Source organism: Panthera pardus, unplaced genomic scaffold (genome assembly GCF_024362965.1).
Source record: "Panthera pardus isolate Hobbes unplaced genomic scaffold, ASM2436296v1 HiC_scaffold_7, whole genome shotgun sequence".
Taxonomy (NCBI): domain Eukaryota; kingdom Metazoa; phylum Chordata; class Mammalia; order Carnivora; family Felidae; genus Panthera; species Panthera pardus.
The window spans coordinates 52,214,674-52,241,436 of NW_026527002.1; the positions used below are offsets into that span (position 1 = coordinate 52,214,674).

The 26,763-nt window shown below is 35.4% G+C and overlaps 1 protein-coding gene across 2 annotated transcripts in view; it reads right to left on the reverse strand.

Annotated features, from left to right (window-relative positions):
- The window catches only part of ANGPT1 (angiopoietin 1), a 363,665-nt gene that overhangs the window by 332,935 nt on the left and 3,967 nt on the right, over positions 1 to 26,763 (reverse strand). For both annotated transcript variants that reach the window (XM_053896598.1, XM_053896597.1), the window contains exon 2: positions 26,081 to 26,214. The gene's annotated coding sequence lies outside the window, so the exon portion shown is untranslated. The remainder of the gene's footprint in view (positions 1 to 26,080; positions 26,215 to 26,763) is intronic.

The window sequence follows — 26,763 nt, forward strand, 5'->3', positions numbered from 1 at the left end:
AGAGAGGCATTCAATCATGTGTCAGAGATGGAAGTGAGCAGGATGCTGGCTGAAAGTGCCAGATGTGCAAGTGGAGCTAGGGTGTGCCAAAAAGGTGAGTTTACTGGCAAATGTAACAAAATTTTGCAAACAAGGATAGGAACACATTATCAGAGATGATAGATTCATGTACTAAAACCTGTAAGATGATTGATCCCTCTTTCTCTTCACTGGTTTCTCATTTTTGCCTAATTTCATAAAGCACTTTCTCCGAAAGGGAGAATGTAGATGTGGATTATGGAGTAAAACTGTGCTCTCCTCTACTTAGTTACAGCTTGAAAAATCCTGAGATCTTAATCTATTCTTTGGTCAAGACAAATACCTTTGATAGGTTGTGGTCAGTAGTGGGAAGTGGATGTGATGTATTATTTTATGAGGAGAGTGACAGAAGCACTAAATACACACACACAAAAATCAGGAGCTACTTTGGCTACGAAATATTTCCTTTCCTGCCATTACCTATGGCCAACTTACTTAGTAATTTGCTAGATATAAAAATTAATATGTTTGTGATGGTAATAAACATCTGATGGAACTTTTCCTATTGTCCCAAAATTTGGTTAAGACCCAAATAAGACTAAATGTGCGAATACTCCACATTTTGTTTCTATACATCTTCCAATGATTAGAACCAGCCAGTTCCCTTCAGGGCCTCCTGAGAGGTGCCAATTCAGAAATCTTGGCCAAAGCCTACCCTTCTTCCAGTTTCATCTCCAAGTTAACTTCAGGGTGAGACTAGGTAAGACTAGAAAGTATCAACTAAACAGTGGATAGAAAGTATCACTTTTCAGGGGCATGCAGTGTTCAGCAAGAGGGATATATCCACTGCATACCCTATGTGGATGCTACCCTTCCTGGACTTCTAGGATGTAAGATTCCCAAAAGAATTCCTTCTAATGACAGAGGGTGCCTAAAATGAGGAGACACTAGAGTTTAGATCTCTAGACATCTGCTTAGCCAGCAAAAAGAAAAGCCAGCATACCAAAAAACAGTAAATATTTTAGATAAGACATTTTCTCTAAAACAGCCTAGCTAATTCCTTATAAAATGTAAAACCAGTTTCTGTTTTGATAAATTTCAAGTGTGAGCTTCTTAGGCCAATTTTCTCCATATAGATAGATACAGCTATTGCTCTTGACCATTGCTACACTCTTTATCGCCATGTCAATTAATCTACAGAAATTTACTTGCAGCCTTTATTAATGTTTTCTTGCCCTTTAACTCTGAAAACAGAGATAGGTCTTAAGATAAGCTATGCAAGCTCAGAGTAGTACCTACAGCTTAACATCAAAATGAAAACCAGAGCTGTCAGAACAGATTTTCCTTTCATGGTGGTAAAATATGCATGCTCTGAAATCTGTTTTCTTTGTATAGTGAAGACTTAAGATCATTTTAGTTGGCCTACTTTCTACTCTACTATAAAGGAGAGAAAAGTTAACATTTTTCTATATGCTGTTGACAAGATTCTTTATTGCTTTATAATCAGAGTTGATTTAGTAGATTGGTACTCTCTCAATACAGTTAATCTGCATACTGTCCAAATGAATGCCTCATATCTAGGCAAAATAATCCAAGCCATCATTTTGGAGAACGTTCCCAAATACTGATTTAAAAAAAGAGAAACCCTTAAATGAGTTCATTTCCTTACCAAGGAGGCATATTTTGCGAAAAGTTTACCATAGAGGGTTCTCAAATTGTTGCATCAATGAATTTGACTTTCTAGAATTTTAATGGCTGTAGTATGTGTTTGGAAACATCCACCTAAAAAATACAAACTAAAAAAAAAAAGAAAAAAAACAAGCTACAATGATTTCTGCTAGTGCTAGGATGTAGAATTTTGAGGTCTCCAGTGCCCATTTTTGCCAGTGGTTAGCGGGTACAGAGCTATATGGTGAATAATTAAAACAGCCAACTAGGGAGCTCTATTTTGAGGAGGGTGCTTTTTCTATTGAAAACCTGGTTAAAATTCTCAGTTTTCATTAGAAGGTATCATCTGTCTCTTGTGCAAGGCAAAATTTTGGATCTGCCCTTTCATTAGCAGCACAGAATATCTGTACTCCAGATATTACCAGAGAGCAAACCTAAATCTTTTTTGGCCCCCAATGCTAATAAAAATATTCACTGAAATAAATTTTATTGGTTGTGAGTTGCCTGGGGCCTTATAATTCATCTTTTTCTCTTGGCATATTTTTTCAGATTAGATAAAAATATCAGAGAGCTTCATACACATTTTATCATACAATCATCCTCTTAGATTAAGGCATATATGCTAAGGTGAATAATCCTCCCCCAAAGATCACCACATCCTAATTACTGAATGTTACTTTACATGGCAAAAGGGATTTACAAATCTTGTGATGGGGAGGGGTGCCTGGGTAGCTCAGTCGGTTAAGCGTCTGACTTCGGCTAAGGTCCTGATCTCATGGCTCATGGGTTTGAGGACTACATTGGACTCTGTGCTGCCATCTCAGAACCTGAAGCCTGCTTTGGATTCTGTGTCTCCCTCTCTCTCTCTGCCCCTCCCCCACTCGTACTCTGTTTCTCTCTCTCTCTCAAAAATAAAAACACTAAAAAAATTTTTTTAAGTTTTAAAAAATAAATCTTGTGATGGGGAAATTGTTCTGAGTCCAAGGTAACCATGATAGTCCTTATAAAACAGAGGCAGAAGGGTCAGAAGCAAAGGAGATTTAATTACAGAAGTAGATGCTGAAGTGACATGGCCAGGAACCAAAGAATGTGGTGGGTAAACTCTAGAAGCTGAAAATGTAAAAAAAAAAAAAAAAACCAACAAAAAACAAAAACACTTTCCCCAACAGCTTCCAGAATCCCAGCTCTGCTAACACTTTGATCTTGGTATTGTTAGACCCATTTCGGAGCTCTGACCTCCAGAATTATTCCATAATAAACTTGTATTGTTTTAAGTCGCTAAGTGTAATTTGTTACAGCACCAATAAGAAATATAGCAAGCTACAAGAAAATAGTATGTAAAATCTCATATGGTTTTCATTGTATTAATATTGTTGACTATGTAATTAACTCCACCACTTTTTAACTTTTTAGAGTTACTGGAGAAACAAATTTTTCAGGTAGTCAGTACACAAATAACTTGTCTTCTCTTGAGCTACTAAAATCTATGGATTATGTCCCTGATTATTCCTTCTCATGAGGTTTTCACTACTAAGAAACTCCAATCCAATCTATTATTATGAACACTAATTTTATCCCTGGCTCAGCTTTACTTTCCTGTTTTTGTTTTCTTTACTCTTTTTCTTATTTATCTGTTATATCTCCTTGATTATATATAAGCCATTTCAAATCATTTTTAATGAGTATAAGTAAAAAATTAAACAAATAGGTGCTTATAAATCTTTTATTAAGGAAGATCTTCATGCTTAATTGAAGTTCTCCCCATTGTATATTAATCTCATTAAAAATTTTGCTTGTAAAGAGGAAATCTGGAAAGAAGCCATTTTGGGGGCAGGGAGGAAGAGCTTAAGCTTTCTCATTTTCAACTCAGACTAGCAAATAACATCTTTAATTTCTAACTTTTAAAAATTCATTTATAAAAACCATTACACAGCATCCATTTTAGAATAACTGTATTCCTTTTCTATATATTATACATTTATCATTTTCATGTGTCTTCATATGTGATAATGACAAGCTAATATTGGCCGAGTCCAAATAGGAATTTGATTAAGATTGGTAACTGTGTTTAAAAAAAAAATTGTTCTTTGACTTTGACAAGAGCTGCTCACTCTTTGATTAAACCTTTGTAACACTGGCCTCCCATGTTTGAAGGGCTCTTGTGTAAGGATGAAGAGCTGGTTTTCTCTGCTCTTTACCCAGTGACTCATGACATTGAAACAACCTAACTTTGTCCTCATTGTGATAGAAATGTTCTCATTTAACAGCTGTCACAGACCACAGCTCATTCAATGAGCTCCACTTAGCTGTAACTCTGCAAATATATTTCCTATAGTTGGTGGTGATATTGGGGAATTAACCTTTCATGCCTCTTTCCATTTGATCCTACCTGTTGACATTTGTATGCCAAAAAAAGAATACGTCAGTGGCATGAGAAAGAATAGATATGAAGTTCCAAAGTGCTTGTCTGCCAAGTAGACAGGTTTAACTGAGGAAGGTGACTGGGAAAAGTTTAAAGATCATGCCAGACATTGGGATATATGTTTAGAAACAGGAAAAAAAAAAAACTGACTAGTAGGAAAAGCTGGTGGGAACAAAGTCTCTGGGAAGTAAGCAGATGATGGCAGGTGACAAAGTGGACCACAAAGAGGTGAATAGAGGAAGACAATATGCAGAAATGCATGCAGCACTCAACATGAAAACTGGGCAGCCAGTCAAAGAAACATCAGCCTTGACTGGTCAAAAGCACATTTTGATTTGACTTCACATCTTGTTGTTGAGCAAGAATTCCTTGACCATGTGGGAAAGTAGGGAAGGTCAATACCCAAAACACTCATAGAGACTTGGAGAAAGAATAAGAGTGACAGAAAAATGGGAAATTTAAATACTGCATGGCCACATAACAGAATGTTAACTCTGGGTAATGAATATCTGGGTTGTTTTTTTAATAGAAGGAATAGGGGTAAAATGCTTTAAATTTACCCGCATTACAATGACAGGAGCTTATATGCATCTTGCTCATTTATTTTCTAGCTTTCTGTAATTACATTTCATCTCTTTTTGTTTAATGATTGTTTTCTTCAATAGGCTATAAGCTCCAAAGGGGCTGAAATTACATCTATTTTTTCAGTATTCACTATGCAGCAGCAAGTCCAAGGCTCATCACACAGATGGCATTGCCTAGATATTTACCAAATAAATTAATTAATATATGAATAACAAAACTCAATTTACATGGATACTTACTGGTGTATAGCTGATTTGTAAAACTATGACCACCCAAAACTAGATTTGGTTTCTATGTCAACAAATCATCAGTATATTTGAAATATCTAAATAAGCATTTCTGTGTTTAACTAAATATTTATTATTTTCTAGGCATTATATTTGAAAACTAGGACTTAGCAATACTTTCAATCTGTTTTAGCTCTAGAGGAATGAAAACAACCATAAATACAACTAGAATACTGTTTTGGCTTTGGGTTCTTGTTTTTTTGTATGCAAACCACTAAAAATACTATACATTTAAAAGATGGAAAATTTAAATTCGTTTTTGGATTTAACAATAGGTTCAGTCTTCCCTCCAATTCGTTGTCAATCTCTGTATTCATGTAAGAGGATGTTTGAACCTATTTGTCACCCTATCTGTTTACATTCAGATAGCACTGGTAATCCAATGACTCAATTTAGACACTGCCATATTTTAAGGAGACAGTGATATATATATTCTCCAGAGCTCAAACAACCTCAGTATGCCTAATGTCTAATTTCTTTTTCTGGAAGAGAATCTAAACATAACCTGTTTTGTGGTGTTTTAGGAGGCAGCACGTTCTTGTTCACCAATGATACCAGTAACATATCAGGAAAAACATGTGCCTGGGCATAAAGGTCTCTGAGCTCATAGGGTCCTGCTGAATCCTTTTCTTTTCATTGACAATCCATATAGTCCCTGTTGCAAGAGGTGGATTTTGTGGATGAACATCTATCTTCAAACCCAGGAGTAATCAATGGCATGAATAAATATAATTATACCCCCATATGGAACAGTTACTGAAATTAGAGAAAAAGAGTAGCCATATAGGCACTGGCAACTCTATAGTTTTTTTTGGCAATCCTAAACTGAAGCTCTCATTATAGTTTACTTTCAAAACCATGAAACTAGACTTCAACTCATTAAAGGCTGCATGAGGAACTTATTTTCAGAAATCTACAACTGATTACAATCCATACATCCTTATTTATTTTTTATAACTATTGTCTGAATTTTTAAAATTTTTTTAATGTTTTATTTATTTTTGAGAGAGATAGACATAGCGCAAGCAGGGGAGGGACAGAAAGAGAGAGGGAGACACAGAATCCAAAGCAGGCTCCAGGCTATGAGCTGTCAGCACAGAGCCTGATGCAGGGCTCTAACTCATGAACCCTGAGATCATGAGCTGAGCTGAAGTCAGATGCTCAACCAACTGAGCCACCCAGGCAGGTGCCCCAACAATCAATACATCTTTAAAAGAGTCTTACCAAAGTCAAGATTCCTCTGCATAGATTATTACTTATCTGTGTGGTAGGAACAAATGGAGAGGAGCCTACAAGAAAACATGTTCTTTCCTAAGGAAGCATGCCCTTGGGGACAATAACAAATCAAAGCTTCAAATTTAGAAGGTATCTTTTATTAGATGAAAGTGCCTGCTGGAAACTGATCTCCACTTCATTTATTCTTGCTTTTACTCATTTTTTTTCCTGATAGGTTATACCTATAAACAACAAAAAGATAAAAATATACAGACTGAAGAAACGACAACATAGAAAAAAAATGGTGTAGATCAGTGTACTGCTGCCAAATCTACTTATAAATGCTCTAGAAATACATAAATATGAGATTAACCTTAGGCAAGTAAGTGTTAGTATTGTTTTGTTCTATTGCCTAGAATACATAGGAAGTTTAAACCAAAGGCTAAGATACATTTTACTACCTTCTTGTACTCCACTCAGCTTTGTGTTGGAAGAAAGGTTTTGTTGTTAGAGGCCAAAGCAGAGGCACAGAGTTCCAGAGAACTTCTCCTGAGACTTGTTGAAAGCAGACTGCTCTGCAGGAGGCTCAGATCCTAAGTCAGACTACAGAATTGGGTTCCAGACTCACCAACTGGCAGCTGCTAAAGTAAGCCAGTTATTTAACTTTTCTAAGATTTACCTCAAAATGAGGACCTATTTGTCACATAAGTGTTGAAGATGATTAGTATGTGACTAAGCATCAAAAAAATTAGCCAGTATTATGATGAATGTTACAGATTTCCTATGAATGAGTGTGTGTTTTAAAATTTGGCAGCAACGTGTAAAGGAAGAAGTATGTATATAAATGATTATTTTATTTTGTTTTGTTTTAATACACTTTAAATTTTATAGCTGTTTTAGGTTCACAGCAAAACCAAGGGCAAGGTACAGAGTTGTCATGTACTCACTGTCCCTACACATGCACATCCTCTGCTGTTATCAACATTCCCACCAAAGAGGTACAGTTGTTACAACTGATGACTCTACACTGTCATATCATTATCACCAAAGTACATAGTTTATGTTAGGGTTCACTTTTGGTGTTGCACATTTTATGGATTTAGATATAAATTATTTCCAAAAATGCCAAATAGTCCATTCTGACTATATTTAATAATTCAGTGATTATTAATAAAACAAATCTTATTTCATCAAAACTATAGTTAACTGGGATGTAACAAAAAAAGCACTAAAAGGTAAATCTTTGTCTGCAAGGCTTTTACTATTTTAATGGAGTAAAAAGTGACACCATAACATAAAATTCTTACCCAAGTGCTTTTTTGAGTGTCTACCTATAAGGCAGTATCTTAGGACCACTGTTATAGGGGAAGAGACAGGGAGATAAAAATGATTTAGTGTGTATTTTGTTCCGTAAGCTTTTTATTCTTCTAAGCTTTAAGTTATAAAATAAATAATACATCTAAATAATTACAATTAAAAGATAAAAGTGATAAAATGATGTGATTGAGAACTGTTAGAATATAAAGAGTTGTTGAAACTCACAGAGAGGAGAGATTTTTATTCCAGCTAATCTGATATTGTTTAATGAGGTAGTTGGTTTATTAACAGGTTTTAAACAAAGGCTGAACCTTTACTCAGGCAAGACAAGATATAGGCAGAGTTACAAAGTCAGGGAACATGGGAAAGGGCCGTTTATTCATTCAGCATACATTTATTCAGTGCCTACCAGGAGCCAGCCAGCAGTAAGCAAACAGACAAAAATCCTATCCTTGAGGAACTTACTCTTTATTGTAGGAAAGCAAAGTTTCAGTTTGGCAGAAGCAAAGCAAACAGAAAATTGATCAGTCAATCAAAAAACACTAGGGAAGGAGGCAGATAATGTTTGAGAAGATAAAACAGGGCCAGGACAGGGACCCCTGAGTGCCTTAGTCAGTTGAGTGACCGACTCTTGGTGTCAGCTCAGGTCATGTTCTTGTGGTTTGTGAGTTAGAGCCCCACATTGGGCTCTGCGCTTCTGGTGTGGAGCCTGCTTGGGATTCTGTCTCCCTCCTTCTCTGCCCCTCCCCTGTTCATTCTCTCTCTCATTTTTTCTCTCTCTCAAATAAATAAAAACTTTAAAAAAGCGGGGGGGGGGGGGGGGTGGAGAAAGAAAACAGGGCCAGGACATAGAAAGTTCTGAAGCTTAAGCCAGAAAGTCAGACTTTTGTTGTTTAGATGAAGGTAAATTATTAAAATTTACTAAGCAGCAATATATCCTAATCAGATCTGTACTTTAGGAAGATTAATTAGGTAGCTAATTAGTAAGATAAAGCCAAGAAGAGAGAAGCGGATAGACTCTGCAGCAGTTCTACAAAGAAATAACATAGATAAGCAGGTCAAGGGAAAGATAGGTCAGGTTCTAGAAGAGGACATACAAGTTTTTAGAAGTGAAATTAAGCTATAAGGACACAAAAAATTAAGTGAAGGCAGTGCCTGGCCTGTGCTTCATAATGTAGTTCTGTATAGGAGAGAATAAATTTGTGGTATCCACCTTTTCCTCTGATAGATTAATTCTCTTCAAAGCACTCAATTAACTTGATCTTTACAATTTACAAGCCTTTCCTTTTGCTGAAAACAGTTGACTACTGAGGTAGAAATGCATTGGCTTCAGATAATCAGATGGACCTCCCATCATTAAATGTCCCTATTCTGGAAGGAACACTGAGGAACTGGGATAAAGGGGCCTTTTTGTTCCAGTTTAATTCTATTGTCTTCCTTGCTATTCATCTGTTGAGCAAATGAGGAGAGAAATTAATGACAGTGATGAATGAAAAGCTGAGGGAAATGTGTAGGCATTGTAAACTGAAGCCAATCCACAATTGTCTCCAAAATGAGTTTGATGCTTATTTTCCCAATCTTTAGATTCCTGCCTTTATTCTTTGTTTTTCTTTATTTTTCCATTATTCTCAAAAGCATGTACAAAGTGAGTTCGTGGTCGGCTTGCAAGGAGAGAAATAAAGACATGTCTACATATTAAATTCCCAGCTCCAATCTACAGGAACTAATACTTTTTAAAATATTACCATTAGAATGCATTACAACAGAGAGAAATACAAGTATCTCAAGTTGCCAGAATAAAACACAGAAGATTACAGAGAAGGTTTTTGAGGACACAAGAAAACTGAAAAGGAGAAAATACATACATACAAAAAGTACACACATACATCCCCCCCCACACACACACACAAAATACTCCACTGAGGAATACTGAGAAATAAAGGATTTAATTGGTGCCTAGGTATTTTTTAATATGATCCTTGCCTACCCTGCCAACCACACATCCACCTTTTTTTCCCCCTCCTTTGACAGCCTTGTTTTATCAGAATAAAGAAATATAAAGTACAAGATCTCAAGTCATGGGTTCATTGGAGCAAATTCAATTTCACCATTTATGTTCTATTTCGCTAAGTATTTTACTTAAACTTTCTAAGCCTCAATTTTTGCATCTGTAAACAGGACTAAGAGTCGTATCTACCTCTAGGCTCTAGTGTGTATTCAGTGAGATCATACAGGTAAATGCTTACAGTGTCAAGTAATTAATAAGCAATCAGTAAATGTTGTCATTGCTTATTTTGTCACTGTCATTATTATTAAACCTCTTAGATGAAGGAAGGCACATAAATAAAGGGCCCAATTCCTCGGACATACAGTGCAGTTAAAATCCCAACGTGTGCAAGAATGTCTTGAAAGTGTAAACTCACTTTAAAACCCAGGCATCCTGGGTCACTACTATCACTTCTAAGAAGAGTGAGATACTCACAACTCCAAAACTTAAAATAGCTCTGAAGTGTTGGCAAAGATATCCTTGTTGTGAAGGTACAATAAGTGCCCTTTGTGAATTTCACTCCCCAAGTGTTAACTGACATACAGCATGCAACACTTGACAGTCTCATTCAAAAGCAGTTTAAAAGAAAGTGCCTGAAATACAGAGAATTTGGCTGCTCATTATAGACACCACTTTGGCAAACATCATGTTGAGGCATCAAAGCTTTTCAAACACTGGAGGACCTAACTCAGACTCAGATAAGCAAAGCTGATAAACAAATTGTCTCTGATTCCAGGGTATATTTGTTTAATATAATTGTTCTTACCAACTGAAACTATAGGCTTAGTATAACTTTACCTAAATTTTCCCAACAGAAAACTATTTTTTAAATTTCTATGTGGTTTCTTTTACTCCTGACTTTTTTGAAGTAGCAAGCATGAGGGTGGCAAGTCTTCCCCTGCAGATCCTAACCCTTCCCTCATGTGAAACCCCCTCTTTCACAGATTCTACATTGCTTTAGGTTCCCTTAACTCCCCAGCCTGTTTAAGCAGTTTCCATCTGTAATACTGTGATGAGACAAGGGCTGTCACTTCTCCGTGAAACTGTCCATCTTCTGTCTACACTACTAAAAGGGAAACAAACTTTAAAACAAATCTAGATATAAGAAATGCCCTATAGTTGTTTGTACATAATGCAAATGTTGGATACATCAGTTGTGATACATAGTTTTGATATAAAGAGCTACAGAATGTGGATCATTTCATGAATTGGTATGCTGCACCTTCCCCTTTATAAGAGCTTAATGTTACATGTACCAAAAGCATAAATGTTGTGCCAGAACAGAGATAGCTGCACAGGCTATCAGTCAAACTATTCATTACCTACAGCGGTTTTTTACAGAACTCCCTCCAAGAAGGTCCTTCCTCTTTTTATAAATAATTCAGTTACCTTTAGTTTCACAAACTTCTTGAGCAAATTAATATAGAAAAATTTTCATGAGCATTGACTGTATACTGGCAACACTATGCTGGGCCTCGAGACAAAATTATGAAACTATGAATAGACTGTTTCATGCTGTATAATAGATGCTATCATAAAGATTAATTAGAGTAGAGGTTGAATTAAGGGAGTAACAGGAACCCAATTCCAATTCCTGGAGGGGAGGGAGCACTTCCCTCTACCACCACCAAAAGTTCCCTAGATGCCAACTGGGTATTGTACAATTCAAGTCAATTCTAACACTAACACCCAGAGGTAGCATCAGAATCCACAGGTTAAGGGCTCAGTTCTACAAGTCTGCTTCCCACCCCAACTCTGGACGCCAGTTACAAGTCTGTCTATAAATCAGAGGTTCCAATAAGATGCATTTACAAAAGACATCCCCTTTAGGTTCCACTAAGTTGTTAGAGTAGCTCATAGATCTCAGGAAATGCATTTACTCACTAGATTACCAGTTTATTATAAATGGATATAATGACAGGAACAGCCAGATGGAAGAGATGCAAAGGTCAAGATACACGGAAAGGGTGCGGAGCTTCCATGCCCTCTTCAGGTGTGTCACTCTCCCAAGCACACCCTGGAAGCTCTTGGAACCCTGTCCTTTTGGGGTTTTATGGAGGCTCCATTATATCAGTATGACTCACTAAGTCTTTGACCACTGGCAACTGAACACAATCTCCAGCACCTTTCCCCTCCCCAGAGGTTGGGATGTGGGGGAAGAGGAGGCTGAAACTTTGAACCCTCTAATCACATGGTTAATTCTCCTGACAACCATATCCCTACCCTTAAGTCACCCAAGGGCTTTACAAAAATAATTTCATAAACCTAACAAAAAACACCTTCATTGCTCATATTACAGGAAATTCAAGGGGTTTTACAAGCCATGAGCCAGGAACCATGAACAAAAACCAAATATATATTTCCTACAAATCACAATATCACAGGGAGCATAGAACTGCTTACTGAGGGATAGAAAAAGTACTGGGAAGACTTCCTATAGGAATGAAATCTGAAGTATTGATTATCCTGGCTATAGTATAAGTAGAACCATGGTTGATATTAGAGATGATATGAGAAAGAATAGGAAAGAAGGCACAGCCTGAGGCAGAGAAAAGCAAGACCAGGAAACAGAGAAGGCAAGAATTTATGCAAACCAACTCTGAGCAATATCATCTTGGTGGAGAGCAAATTATAAAAGCATGGAGTTCAGATGTGAGGCAGGCAGTTGAGTGAGATGCAATCTTGAAGGGTCTTAGAGTCAAGGCTGAGGACTTTGGGTTTTATTACAATCATAGTGGGATGCTGTATTAGTCTCCTACTGCTGCTGTAACAAATTATCAAGAATTTAGTGGCTTAAATAAGGTAACATAAATTTATTATCTTATAGTTCTCAAGTCAGAGGTCCAAAATGGGTTACTAGTGTTGTGTTCCATCTGGAGGCTGTAGGAGAGAACCCATCTCCTTTTCTTCTCCAGCTTCTAGAGGTTACCCATATTCATATTTCCTAGCACATGGCCCTCTTACCACTTCAATGTCACATCTCCTCTCCCTTTCACTCTTCTACCTCCCTCTTTCACTTTTATAAAGTGATTACATTGGGCCCACAAGGATAATCTCGGCATCTCAAGGTCTTCAATTTAATCACACCTGTAAAGTCTCTTTTGTCATGTGAGGTAATATATTCATAAGATCCTGAGATAAGTATGTGGACATCTTTGGAAGGCCATTATTCTGCCTACACAGAAGCTGTTTCAGGTGTTAAGCAAAAGATCTAACACAAAGTTAACTAAGAATCAAGGATATTTCATGAGTTTCTGGATTTTAGCAACATCAGGTAATCGTGCTAATATTTTTTTCTTAGGTATCTTACTTTACTGTCTTATACCCAGTATTTCTCCTTTCTTCTCTCTTCCATACTCAGGGAAAAAATATGTGTGTGTGTGTGTGTGTGTGTGTGTGTGTGTGTGTGTGTGTGTATAAGTGTAATTTATAACACCATTTAGCAAGGCAACAGGGAATATATGAATATGAGGGCCTCTACATCTAAAAGAATTGCATATGTTTAATAAATACGTTTGGGTTTGTAGCCAGAAATCAAAACCACATGGCAATCAACATTTTGGGGCCATGAGAAGTCAAGGGCAGCCCATGCAGCAAAGACAGGCTGATCTGGAGATAAGCCCTGGCTTTGCCACTTCACAGGTCTGTGTTCCTTGGACAAACTGCCTGAGTTTTATGTGACCTATATTCCTCATCTACTAAAGGGGCACAGAAATGCCTTCCCAGTAGCTTTATTATAAGAGCTAAATAATATGATACTGGCAGTAACATTTTGATATTTATGGCATTAGGCATTTATAATGGACAGGGTACCATACACCTACACAAATGTTCTACAGCACTTTACTTCTCAAATACAGAAATTAAGCATCACTCATATAAGCTAAATATTGCAAGGTATAAAAAAATACTAGATAGAATCTCTCATATTTAGTCTAACCTGACAAAACAGTATTTAAAAAAAGGTCAATATAACTGTTCTTATAATTATTTATCTATTCAGACACACACAAAAATTGTGATATATTTTCATTCATACTTTATAAAGACATCTCCAAATCAACATCTCTCTTTGTAGGAACCACAGCAGGCCTGGAACTCTCCATTGCATTTCTATGGGCGCAAGCTGGCAGCCTTAACCTTTTTATTTGTTATCATTACTCACAACTACTGAAGAACAGAAGCCAGTTAGATTTGTGCTCCTAGGGTTTCAAAGTAATTTCCAATCTTTTTTTTTCCCCCTCTAAATTATAGTCACCTTGAGGATGTGAGTGCTCAAAATATTAAGAAATCTAAAAAAGGTTAAAATCACATTTTCTTTGAAATACTGAAATGGTCCTCAAGCCTCTTCAATATTCAGTCCATTAGAAGATATATGTATACAGAGAGATAGATATTTATATATCTATAAATATGCTAGGACAAGAAAAGGAAGGCTCCAATTAATGTTATGTGTTTGTGGATGCTCATCTCAGCCACCATCAGGGCACAGATATAAACTAAATACCCTTCAGATGACAGACATTGTACAGAAAACAATTTTGGCCTGAAGTCTGAAAGACTTCATTTTAATCCTACAGCTAGAAGGGCATGTACAAATACATTTACTCCAATTGCCTCAAGTTGTTGATTTATTCACTCAGATAATATTTATCCAGGCCATACCATGCGCTGGGCACTTTCCTAGCACCAGGAATAAAATGAACAAAGGAGACAGTGGACACGAAGCTAAGAAGGTATGTGTACAGAAAGCACAGTTGCATGGAGACATTTGTGACATACATGAAGACTGTTCTCTTTTTTTAATAGGGCATTTTATTCTAAGGTTATGAAATAATTAGCTTTTGGAAAATAATTTTAAGAGAAAGGTAAAACATTTGTAGAAATGAGTAACAATTCAATAAATAGTTTCTCTTTTGCTTTTATGCAAAAATAAATCCCAATGATTCTGTGTTCAATTACATATTCACATGTAACTTTTTTTTTATAACATTTAATTTTTGGCATTAACTCTTTAATCCATTCCATTTAAATGAATTCTGTTCAATGAGGGAAAAAGCCCAAGACTGCACTAATCAATAATCTATAAATTAATTAGTGATTCTAGTCCTTTTTAAAAAATCACTGTCGGCTCTGTTTTAGCTTTTCTTATTACTGTATTATACCCGTTGAGTCAAGTACCATCCCAAATTATTCCAAATATATCAATATTTTAACAAATTTTCACTTGTTGAGATGAAATCTGCCTTTTTGCTCGATTTTCCTATATTTTATTAGCTTTTAGAAGACGTGTTGGATTCCCTAAGAGATTTTCAATTTTGATTACATGAATGCAGATATTAGAATCAAATGGGTGATGTTTCTTATAACCGATTGTTTTCCGCTTATATAGGACCTACTGAGCAGGATATGTGGGGAAATGACTGACATCAAGGCCAATACAAGGTATTAACAAGATGAGCCTGAAATACCTTATAGTGCCAGAAAGTAGGAGGAAGTGGTAAAAAAATAAATAAATAAAAGTAAATTTTAAAAAGATGGGTATATCAAAAGGACACAAGAGACAGAATGAAGATGTTCCCACTGGTCAAATCTGAGACAGTTTGAACATCAAATTAATTAAGCTCAGTAATTATAAACCATTGAAAAATAGGAATTATGAATTCCTACCAATAATAACCAGATAAGTAAATAAATGGAGGAAAAGGCAAGGCTTTCCTTACAGGAGAATGACAAATGTTCTCTGAAGGATATGAGGGGACCAGTGGGGGTATAAAAATCATTATTTTGCAACCATTACAATAAAGATTGAACAGGAAAGAAATGTCAATGGAAGCTAAATCCAGAGGAATGTTTTGCTGAGAAGGATATGTGCCTGGTCTTAAAATGTCTTCCCATAGCCTGTTTTGTAGTTATTAGAATTTAATCATGAGGGAAAATCATACAAACTCAAAGTAAGGAACATTCTTTTGTTCATAGGGGGGTTCAGATAGAACTGCATTCCTCAAAAATGTCAATGTCATAAAAGACAAGGAAAAGCTGTGGAAATGTTACAGGTTAAAAGAAGCTAAAGAGCCATGGCAACTAAATGCACTATCTGATCCCAGGTGGGATCCCATACTAGAAAATACAGACACAATGCCACATACAGGACAGTATTAGGTCAACTGACAAAATAGGAATAGAAATACTAGTTTCAATTAACCTATTTCCTCAACATTAATTTTACTCAAGTTGAAAAGTCTGTTGTGGTTATGTAAGAGAATATTCTTCCTCTTAGGAAATATCCACTAAACTAATATGGTTAGAGGCCCATGATGGAAGCACACTTAAATGACTCAGAAAAACAAATTATGTAGGACACAGGTACACGGATGGAAAGAGAGATTTAAAGAATAAATGATAAAGAGAATGCTGTAAAAGATTAGCATTTCATAAATTGGAACAAGTATATACAGACATTCCTTGTACTTATTTTTGAAATTTTTCATAAGTTTTAAATTATTCCAAATAAAAATTTTAAATAATAAAAAAATAAATGTAAAATAGTGAAACAATAGGGGAAAATGTCAAAAAAACTTTCCTCTGAACCATCTTATCAAGGTAGATTTTCCCATTATTTTCTGTTGCTTCACCTAGCTAATTCCTTTTTGTAGTAATTTTGTAGTTTGAATTATTTATTTGTTCATTATTTGCTGATTCTCTCCCTAGAAACAATCCTTGAGCACAGGGATAATGTTTATTATTGTTTACCACCATCCCCAGAACCTCCCTTAGTGGGTAGCATAATGTAGGTACCAAATAAATATCCTTTCATTAGATGGGGGGAAAACTATTGGTTTTTATATATTTATCTTAATATCTAGGTACTTTATCTTTTGTTTCTAACTTTTCATAATGAGACACGTGATACCTCCACAATGGGAGACTGAGTGGAGTAGTGAATGCATCTATTAAATTTACTTATATAAGAATCTGTGAAGAGTATTATTAGAGAATTATTATTAAAAGAATGTGATATCTAGGGGTGCCTGGGTGGCTCAGTTGGGTGAGTGTCTGACTTCGGCTCGGGTCATGATCTCGAGATCCGTGAGTTCGAACCCTGCATCAGGCTCTGTGCTGACAGCTCAGAGCCTGGAGCCTGCTTCAGATTCTGTGTCTCCCCCTCTCTCTGACCCTCCCCAACTTGCGCTCTCTCTTTCTCTCTTTCTTTCTCTCTCTGTCAAAAATAAATAAACATTAAAAAGAATGTGATATCTATATTCAAAGGACTTAAAATTTAGTCAAGAATAAAGCAAAATTATTTTATCTCTAGAATTCAAAACTTTGGCCCAAAGATTACACAATATTTACTAATCTCAATAAATGAAAACACTGAAGGAAAATAAAACTTGTATAAACACTTCTGGCTTAGTATCTGTATCCATGTATGTGGATTTTGGAGCACTGTCATGTAATGAATCAATTATATAGCTAAGAAGCTGAAAAATTCTCATTTTCAGAATAAATATTGAAATTATGACAGCCCTTTAAACACTGAAGTGGAATAGTAAATTTGAAACTTTCAAAAGAGAAATATACCATTGAAAAATACCACACTACTCAAGCTATATTAATGACCTCACCTAATTAACAGAAAGTGACTTAAGTATGTGAATATTTTTGGTTATTCATCAGTTACTTCTGTCCTTCAAATATCACAAAATATTCATGAATAGGTACAAAAAATGAAATACATTTTCAGAGTTGTTTTATTTAGCAAAAAATATACAATGTATAGCTCCCTAATTCTGATTTTAAAGTTCTAAACAAAAGTGTAAGAAAAACTTTCTAAGCATAAAATAGCCAACCTTTTAAATACTGAAACTAATTTAGGGAAAAAAATTATATAAAAATAAGTTCTTTCCAACTTTCAATCTGACAGAAAACCAACTATATACTTGGGCAAAATTGCCAAAAACAATTATTTAGTCTTGCTGATTCTGCCAGAACGGGCTCCTTTGAAATGAAGTGTTGACAGTTAAAGTGGTGACCCTGGTGGCAAGCAAAGAGTGACAGACAGCAGCTCTGCTAGTCTGAGGTTATGGTCTTGTTTGAGGCAAGTGATGTACTGGTAAACCAGCCAGAGACTCAGTGGAGAGTATCAGGATGGGAGACAGATAGGGGCTTGAATAATCAAAATTATCACCACTGAACAATATGAAAATGAAAGCAAGAAAACTATTACACATACAATAGCAGCAAAAAAGAATAAAATATTTAGGAATATATTTAACAAAAAAAATACAGATTTGTAAATTGAGAACTGTAACACATTGTTGAAAGAAATTAAGGAAGTCCAAATAATTAGAAAGAAATTCCATTGTTTGTGGATTAGAAGACAGAATATTGTAAAGATTTCAAATCTCCCCAAACTGATCTATAGATTCATCATAATTCTCATTAAAATCCCGCAGTCTTTTATGTAGAAGCTTACATGCTGATTTTTAAATTTATATGGAAATGCAAAGGACTTAGAATAGTTAAAACAATTTTGAAAAAGAATAAATTTGGACATTCAGTTATAATGATTAAAATAACGTAATAATGGTATAATGATAGGCAGATAGATCAACAAAACAAAATTGATAGTTCAGAAATAAACCCTTACATTTATGCCCAACTGGTTTTCTACAACAGTGCCACAAAGTCAGTTCAATGGAGAAAGCACAGTCTTTAAAAAAAAAAAAAAAAAATGGTGCTAGAACATTTGGGACAATTGGAAATGCATTTGCAAATAATAAAATAAAATAAAAAACAAAGCTAAATTTAGACCCTATATCATAACCATATAAAAAAGTAAATCAAAATAGTTCAGAGACTGAAATGTAAGAACTAAAGCTAAAAACCTTCTAAAAGAAAATATGAAAGAAAATCTTCATAATCTTGAATTAGACAGTGTTTTTAGACATGACAGCAGATACACAATCCATTTTAAAAATCTCTGACAAACTTGGGGGTTCCTGGGTGGCTTAAATGGTTAAGTGTCCAACTCCTGATTTCTGTCCTGGTCATGATCTCACGATTTTTGAGATCAAGCACTGCAGCTCGCTGACAGCACCCAGCCTGCTTGGGATTCTCTCTCCCTCTCTCTCTCCCCTTACACACTCTCTCAAAAAAAAAAAAAAAAATTTAAAAATTAAAAAAAAATAAAAAATAAAATCTCTGACAACTGGACTTCATTAAAAACTTTTGTTTTTCGGGGCGCCTGGGTGGCGCAGTCGGTTAAGCGTCCGACTTCAGCCAGGTCACGATCTCGCGGTCTGTGAGTTCGAGCCCCGCGTCAGGCTCTGGGCTGATGGCTCGGAGCCTGGAGCCTGTTTCCGATTCTGTGTCTCCCTCTCTCTCTGCCCCTCCCCCGTTCATGCTCTGTCTCTCTCTGTCCCAAAAATAAATTAAAAAAACGTTGAAAAAAAAAAAAAAAAAAATTATGTTAAAAAAAAACTTTTGTTTTTCTAAAGATACTATTAAGTGACTGAAAAGACAAGCCACAGATTGAAATAAACTATTTGAAAACTATATATCTGATAGAAAATTTGTACCAAGAAAATATAAAGAAAACATACAATTCAATATTTTTTAAAAACATCCAATTAAAAAATAAGCAAAAGACTTGAGTAGACAGCTCACCAGGATAATACATGACCCGGTAATAAGCACATGAAAGATGTTCAATATCATTAGTTGTTAAAGCAATACAAATTAAAACCACAATGACAAAAAACAACACGCATACCAAATAACTATAATTAAAAGACATATAATACCAAGTGTTGTCAAAGATGTAAAGAAATTGGAACCCTCCATATATGCTGGTGAGAATGGAAAAAAAGTACTGTCTCTTTGGAAAACAGTCTGGCACTTTCTGAAAATGTTAACCATAAACTTATTACATGAACAAGCAAATCCACTCCTAGAAATCTACCTAAAAGAAATTAAAATTTACACCCATACAGACTTCTATGAGAATGTTCATAGTAGTCTTATTGATCACAGCCAAAAGCTGGAAACAGCTAAAATGCCTATCAATTGATCAATGGATAAACAAAATGTGGTATATCCACAAAATACTATTTCACTGGGATACTAATTCAGCAGTAAAATGGAATGATCCCACTAGGATTGAGTTGAAATGGTCTTTTGAGAATTTAGGGACAGTGATAGAAAAGTTCTAAAACTGGATGGTGGCTATGGTTGCACAGCTACATAAATTTACAAAAAAATATTCAATTGTACCTTTATAATGGGTAAATTTTATACATAGATTACATCTCAATTAAGTTGTTGAAAAAAATAATCTGCTATGCAATATATTAACAAAGTGAGAAAAATATCCTGAAATAATTGTTTAATAAAATCTAACATGCCCCCTGCATGTGTCCATCACCGACATATACTTTCATTTAATATAGTGGCCCTTCCCCATTAAATTATATCATGAAGCAACCACTTTGTCAGGATAGGGTTATTACAACAAAAGAGTTAATATAAAGAGTAAGTTTACCCTTAACAATTCATTTCTAAAATACCTGGAAGGGATAATAGCTTTCAGAATGTTCTCCCAAAAGGGAATTATACTCTGCACACTCAACCTCACCCTCTACCCTTGGGGCTGAACCATGGGGTGGGGGTAGTGGTAAGATAAAGTAACCAGTAAAATTTTGAGGAATCTAAATGCATAGGAATCTTTGGCTCCTATATTTGGATAAAGCCCAAAATGTAGACAAAATCTCTGGATTCCTCATAGACAAAAAGTGAACAGGGCAAAACTATCTGGAGGGAGAATCTGGGCAGAAGGTCTCTGAGATTTCTGTCAAGTTTCCTATAGCTCTAGAGTAGCAGGAAAGCAGCCAATTTTGACCTGTGCACTACAGGGAGGTACAGAAGCAGCTGGGAGAGACCAACTCCAAGGGATCTTGGAATTCAAAGAGTCAATGCCTCAAAACTTTATTATAACATAAGTTCCCTAGCACATAGATAATTCTGGGAATGAGGGGGGTAAGTTTTTTTTATGCTACAACTACCCTTATCATATGTAACTCTAGGTAAGTGCACTGGCATTTTAAATAGTGAGAGGCTAACATAAAAACACATGCAAAAGATTCATTCAAAAATTATTAAAGGGTATTAAATATGCATTTATAAACACAAAGAAAAAAGATTAACATGTACTCACCATATATTAACATATATTCAAAATCAAAACTTTGTCTTTAATTGTTATTAATGAGCTACAGCCTGCCCCAAAGAACTAATTTCAAACCTAAATCCATAATTTATTTATCAGCTATAAAATTATGGAGTAAAATTTGTAAATACTATTATAACTATATGTACAATTCACATTTAGACTCCAGGCATATATACCAAGTATCTTATAATATACTTAATTTAAATATGCCATACAGGGGCGCCTGGGTGGCGCAGTCGGTTAAGCGTCCGACTTCAGCCAGGTCACGATCTCGCGGTCCGTGAGTTCGAGCCCCGTGTCAGGCTCTGGGCTGATGGCTCGGAGCCTGGAGCCTGTTTCCGATTCTGTGTCTCCCTCTCTCTCTGCCCCTCCCCCGTTCATGCTCTGTCTCTCTCTGTCCCAAAAATAAAATAAATAAAAAACGTTGGGAAAAAAAATTTAAAAAAAAGAAAAAAAAAATGCCATACAAAATTCTTATGTCAGAATTATTTATAAAGGAATCGTGGCTGTATTGTTTCCATAATCTTACTAGGATGACAAAAGGATGCTTACTCCAAGGACTACAATTACAAGTTTATAACTGGTGTCTGAGGAGCTTTTCCTGGCAGTGACCATGTGAAATAGCAACTCTCTTTTTTTTTCTGTCTTTTCCCACTGTATATATTTGCCTTATCTTCTGGAAGAATATTTCATATTTTAGAAAACAAGATTGAGAAGCAAACAGCAAATGATCTGAAACAAATCTCCACATACAATCTGGATGTTTGTGCCACAAAGTAAGGAAGAATACACAAGGTTCCTACTCCAACACTCCAAAACCTCTAGATACAGATAGGGGTGAATATAATCTTAATAATCATGGGTTACTGGATTAATGCCTTGGATTGATCCTATACTTCAGGTCCAAAATGAGAAAATCATTAGAGCAAAGAGTTGGTAAAAGACCATCCTGAAAGAAAGGCAACAAGGTCTCTGCAGAAAGAAGAGTTTTACATGTTTGTAGAATGGAAAGAATTCGAATATGGTATTAAGTCCTCTTTGGGTTTTGCAGGAATATTCTTTCTTCATGGACATCATTTGAAAGGTTTTAGCTTGCTTCAATTACTATGCTATTCCTGGTTCTATTTGGCATAATAAATACCATGAAAGAATAATATAATCAATAGATAAATGATAAGGATTAAAATAACTCAAGTAGTAACAAGTAGTGAATAAAAGCATATGGGTCATGTTAGACCCGTTTTAAGAATGTTTGAATTATTATGTATACAAAATTGACACACCAAAACACTTTATATCCTAACTCCTTTTATACTAAAAAGGGATAAGCTATCATGACCCTTCAAATTCAGGAAATTCAGATAGAAGTGCAGTTTTAAAAAGTATTTAAAATTCACTTGATTTTTAAAACAATATTTTTCTTTCATATCCTGAAAAAAACATTTAGATTGGATGGATGTCTGTGACTCAACTCTTTCCAAAAATGTATGGTGAAATGCACAAATGTACTGAATATAAGGTGACAGTGTTGAAATATAGCAGTAAGTCAACTTGAAGAAACTACAATGTTTTGACATGCTACATTATTCCTAGATGAAGATATCGATTTATCTATATACATGTATACTTTGTATATGTATATAAACATTGATAATTTTGACTGAATTGATAAATCAATTTAAGTCAAATGGCATGATATTCCAGTCAAATAAAGTTTTCTTAAATGTAAAATTGTTTATTGAATGCAGCTCTCAGCACAAAGCCTCAAAAATGCCTGAATCAAATGTAAGAAATCAATTTGATGATTTTAATGTAGTCTGTACTCAATTTTTACCCTGCCAAAATAACTGTATCTATTGAGTAGAAGAGCGGACTAGATTTATAAAGCAAGAAAGAAAGGAAAAGCTAATGAACAGATTATAAGAATCACGGAAAAATTATTGATAATTAAGTGAAATATCTCAAAATGTTAAATATTAATCATATCAATATAAAAAATAATAAATATAAAGTAGTGAGTAAAAGTATAAAATAATAAAAAATATGAAAATACCATACTCAGGTGAAAATGTCACTGGTGAGTGGTTTAGTGAACTCTGGAAAGGACTTGATATTAAATGTTTTAGATTTTGTAGGCCATGAAGGGTGACACGAATTCTTTGTTTTGTTTTGTTTTTTTCAACTCTTTAAAAATGTGAAAACCATTCTTGGCCCAAGGCAAGGGCCAGGTCTTATTTTCATATCCTCACATGGTGGCTTGCTAAATATAGACAGATGAACTGAAAGATGGGCTTAATTATCCACTTATCTGAATTACGAAACTGTCAAATACAAGAGTAGCTTTGCAAAAGATGAAAAAGAGGAACAGTTCCCAGAATTGTCTTTCAAATATGCATGATTGCAAGAATTGATTTTTCAATTCCACGTTTTTGTTAGACCAGTATGTCATCAAACACAAATCTTCACGTTATTATTGTGAATAATTATTATTGTCCAGAGTGCCAATGTACTTTGAAAAGGGAGCTAATAAAACTCCAAGGTAAGGCTGTCTCTGAGCATTACATGAACTGAGTGATAGATACGGCTTCAACTTGAGCCATATATTGACCACACTCTCATTCTTTCCTCCATCCTCTCCATGGACCACCAATAAGGGGGATAGCTTAAACTACCTGGCTAGAAAGCAACTCACCAGGCAGAAGATTGGGAAAAATATGCAAACCTGAAAATCGAGCATCTTTCTCCAGCTATAAAAAGAGATGAATAGAAAGTGGAAGGGAACTGACAGTGCAATTTGTATTGCCTTACATATTACCTGGGTGCTTACTGGGGGAAAGAGATGGTACCACAAAAATTGCCCTGCCAGGAAATTGGGAAGAGGGCTCAGAATCTAAAAGACGAGCAACCACTCCTTGACTAGAGTTTCTTAACAGAGGAATGTGCAGATTTTTCTGGGGCAGATCACAAGTGATAGGTGCAAAGGCATGCCTAGACTGGAAAAGGCAAGGACCAGCCACAGTTTTCTTTGAAGTTAAATTTGGTATAGAAGAAAATCCTAAAATTTATGTGGGCTTATAAGAGGTTATAAATATTAAGCAGATAAATGACAATCCATCAGCCCCCAACAGGGACCTTGGCGTTAATTATGTGGAAGAGTCTCTGGATTAAAGGTCAAAGGACCACCATGCCATAAAATTATTATTAAGAGACCCAGCTGGGCCCTCCAGCTATGCAGTGTAACACACTATAGTGCCAGCATGTGCTGTGAGGGCAATAACAACTGGTCACCAAACCCACTGGGATCACTAACAGCTGGAGCCAGTATAAAAACTCTCCTGGACTACTTGGGTTACTTAGTACTGACGAGTGGGCAATCATACACACAGACATCCCTATCCCCCTTCCATTAACACCCTATTGTTCTCTGTTATCATAAGAAATTAGAACCAGGAAGAAGGAACGGGAAAACCCTTGAAGGGAAACGTGATGTGTAAAGTTTTCAAGTGAGCTATAACACCTTAATGTGTTGAAGAAACTTCAGTGTCAGTCTACTGGTCTAGCTAGGTAAGGCAGCAGGTTTCTTTATCAGCAAAGTTTGTATAGGTATAAAATGGAAGTTTCATTTTTGTTTTGCTAACTATTGTGAATTATCACAACCATAAAGCATCGTATCAGATATACTGAAAAATAAAATGATCTTTTCCTCAAATTGAATAAAGTTAGAATACAGAAGCTTCAAAATTCCATAAGAAAATATAGACATTTAGAAATGCAGAAACCTAAAGGTAATTAAGAGACATGAAGAGAAAATGGGAAAATGATTATTTAAAAATGGCAGTGAAGGGGGGCTTAGGTAGCTCAGTAGTTAAGCAGCCAACTCTTGATTTCAGTTCAGGTCATGATCTCACAATTCATAAGTTCAAGCCCTAGGTCAACAGGTCAGAAGCCTGCTTGAGATTCTGTCTCCCTCTATCTCTGCCCCTTCCCAGCTCATGCACATACATACACAAATACACATACACACACACACACACACACACACACACTCTCTCTCTCTCTCTCTCTCTCTCTCTCTCAAAATAAATAAACTTTAAAAAAAATGGCAGTGAAAAAAAAAAAAAAACCTCAATCTAAGATTGCCTCTGAATCTCTCACAGAATAAATTCTAGTTTATTCTTAAAAAATTAATATCTAGGTTCCTGAGACCATATCAATTTTCCCCTCATACCAAACCTGCAGGTACTGTAAGTACTGAAATGTATGAAATCTTCATAAATATTTTAAACCAACAAAGGATTAATAACTTAAACAAACATTAAACAACAAACGTTGAGCTGTATTTACCATAAAATATATAGGCTATATGGTTGACAATAGTTCAAATGTTTCAGCTGTCAGATGAGGACAGCCCAAAACAAATCCAAAATGATAATAAAAATAGGCTATAACTAAGAATGTATCTAGAAGTTTATGGATTGCTTCTAGAAGAGACAATCAGGATTATGATACCACAATAAACATGTTTAACAGTTGAAAGAACTGAGTCTTTGGTCTGGAAAAACTAAGATGTTGTATAGACAGGACATCTGACATGTCTTCCAATAACTAACGGGCTATTTCATGAGCATATGGAAGAGAAATCAGGTTTATCCTACATGACTTCATATGCATTTGACAACAGAATTTATTATAGTCAGTGGTAGGTATAGAGGACATATTATATTGTGGGTATATTATTTATCAAATAATAAAGTCCTAACAATAAAACTGCTCAATAAAGCTGTGTTGTATGGTAAGGAGCTCCCCATTACTCCAAGTACTTACAAAAGAGGTGGTACTCAAATGCAACAACTGAGAAAATTCACACACAGATATAGAGGCTAAGGTTAGATGGCCCTAGACCTCTTTTAATTTTACAAGTCCTTGATTGTATTTATTTTATAGCTTTCCACAGATAAAATAATGAACATGAGATGTTTGAAAATGTTTCTCAAGCCATTTCCTTTGGTCTAAAATTTTAAGAATTTTAGATAAATTCACCTTTCTGAATTTTACGGCTAAATTTCTTTATTCCTGTTACAGAGAAGATGACCAAAGGTGAAATTACAGGGCAATTAATGATCTGAAGGGTTTCAATAAGCAAGGAGTCTCAAACTCAAAGGCCTTCAGGCATCAGGTAGGTACTGCAAATTATTGCTGTAGGCAAGTAATTCTACCTTCTACTTGAAACATATTACCCTCTTGAATGCTCTTATGTTTTCCCAACATTAGTAAAAGACATGGTATCTTACCTAAGTTAATGCTAGTTGGTGTCAAATAAATACCAAGGTAACAGTTCAGTGCATTTGTGCGCAGGGGGGTGTCTCTTTGCACTCAGGGTCTTTCTGTCCTGTGGCTCTGAATATCTAGGACATTCCAATTCAGCCTTCAAAAGAAGGAAAAGGGAGAGTAGAGATCATTAAATAAGTTTAAGAATTTATTTAAAAGATCAACAATAATATTGATTTGTTTAAAACATTTTTCCTAAGAACATACAATCTTTCTCATGGTTAGGCTTCAGAACATTATCCTCCAAACATGAATATCTGCTTAGGTATAATTTTAGATTCTACTGAGGATGAAAAAATGCATAATAAACCAGAACATATTGCTTCCCACTTTAATTTTATGCTGGAGGTATTGGAAAGATAGAAAAAACCAAATGAAATAGAAATAAAGAGTCTGCACAGTGTCCGTGGGCGATTTGACTTTGGCAGGGCTCCTTGGGTCCAGTTCACTAGCTCTTGCTTGTTTGTTTTACCAATGGAGAAAATATCTGGTTTATCGCTGAACATTTTTCACAAGTTAAATGTGACATTTTCTTTTTCCTCTAATGCTGTCTCATCATATTGTTTCTGAACCAGTGGTATCCCTAAGGCTTTTTCCAAAAATGGAAGCTGTGAAACTAATTATTTTAAAAATCAGCCATGTCCTT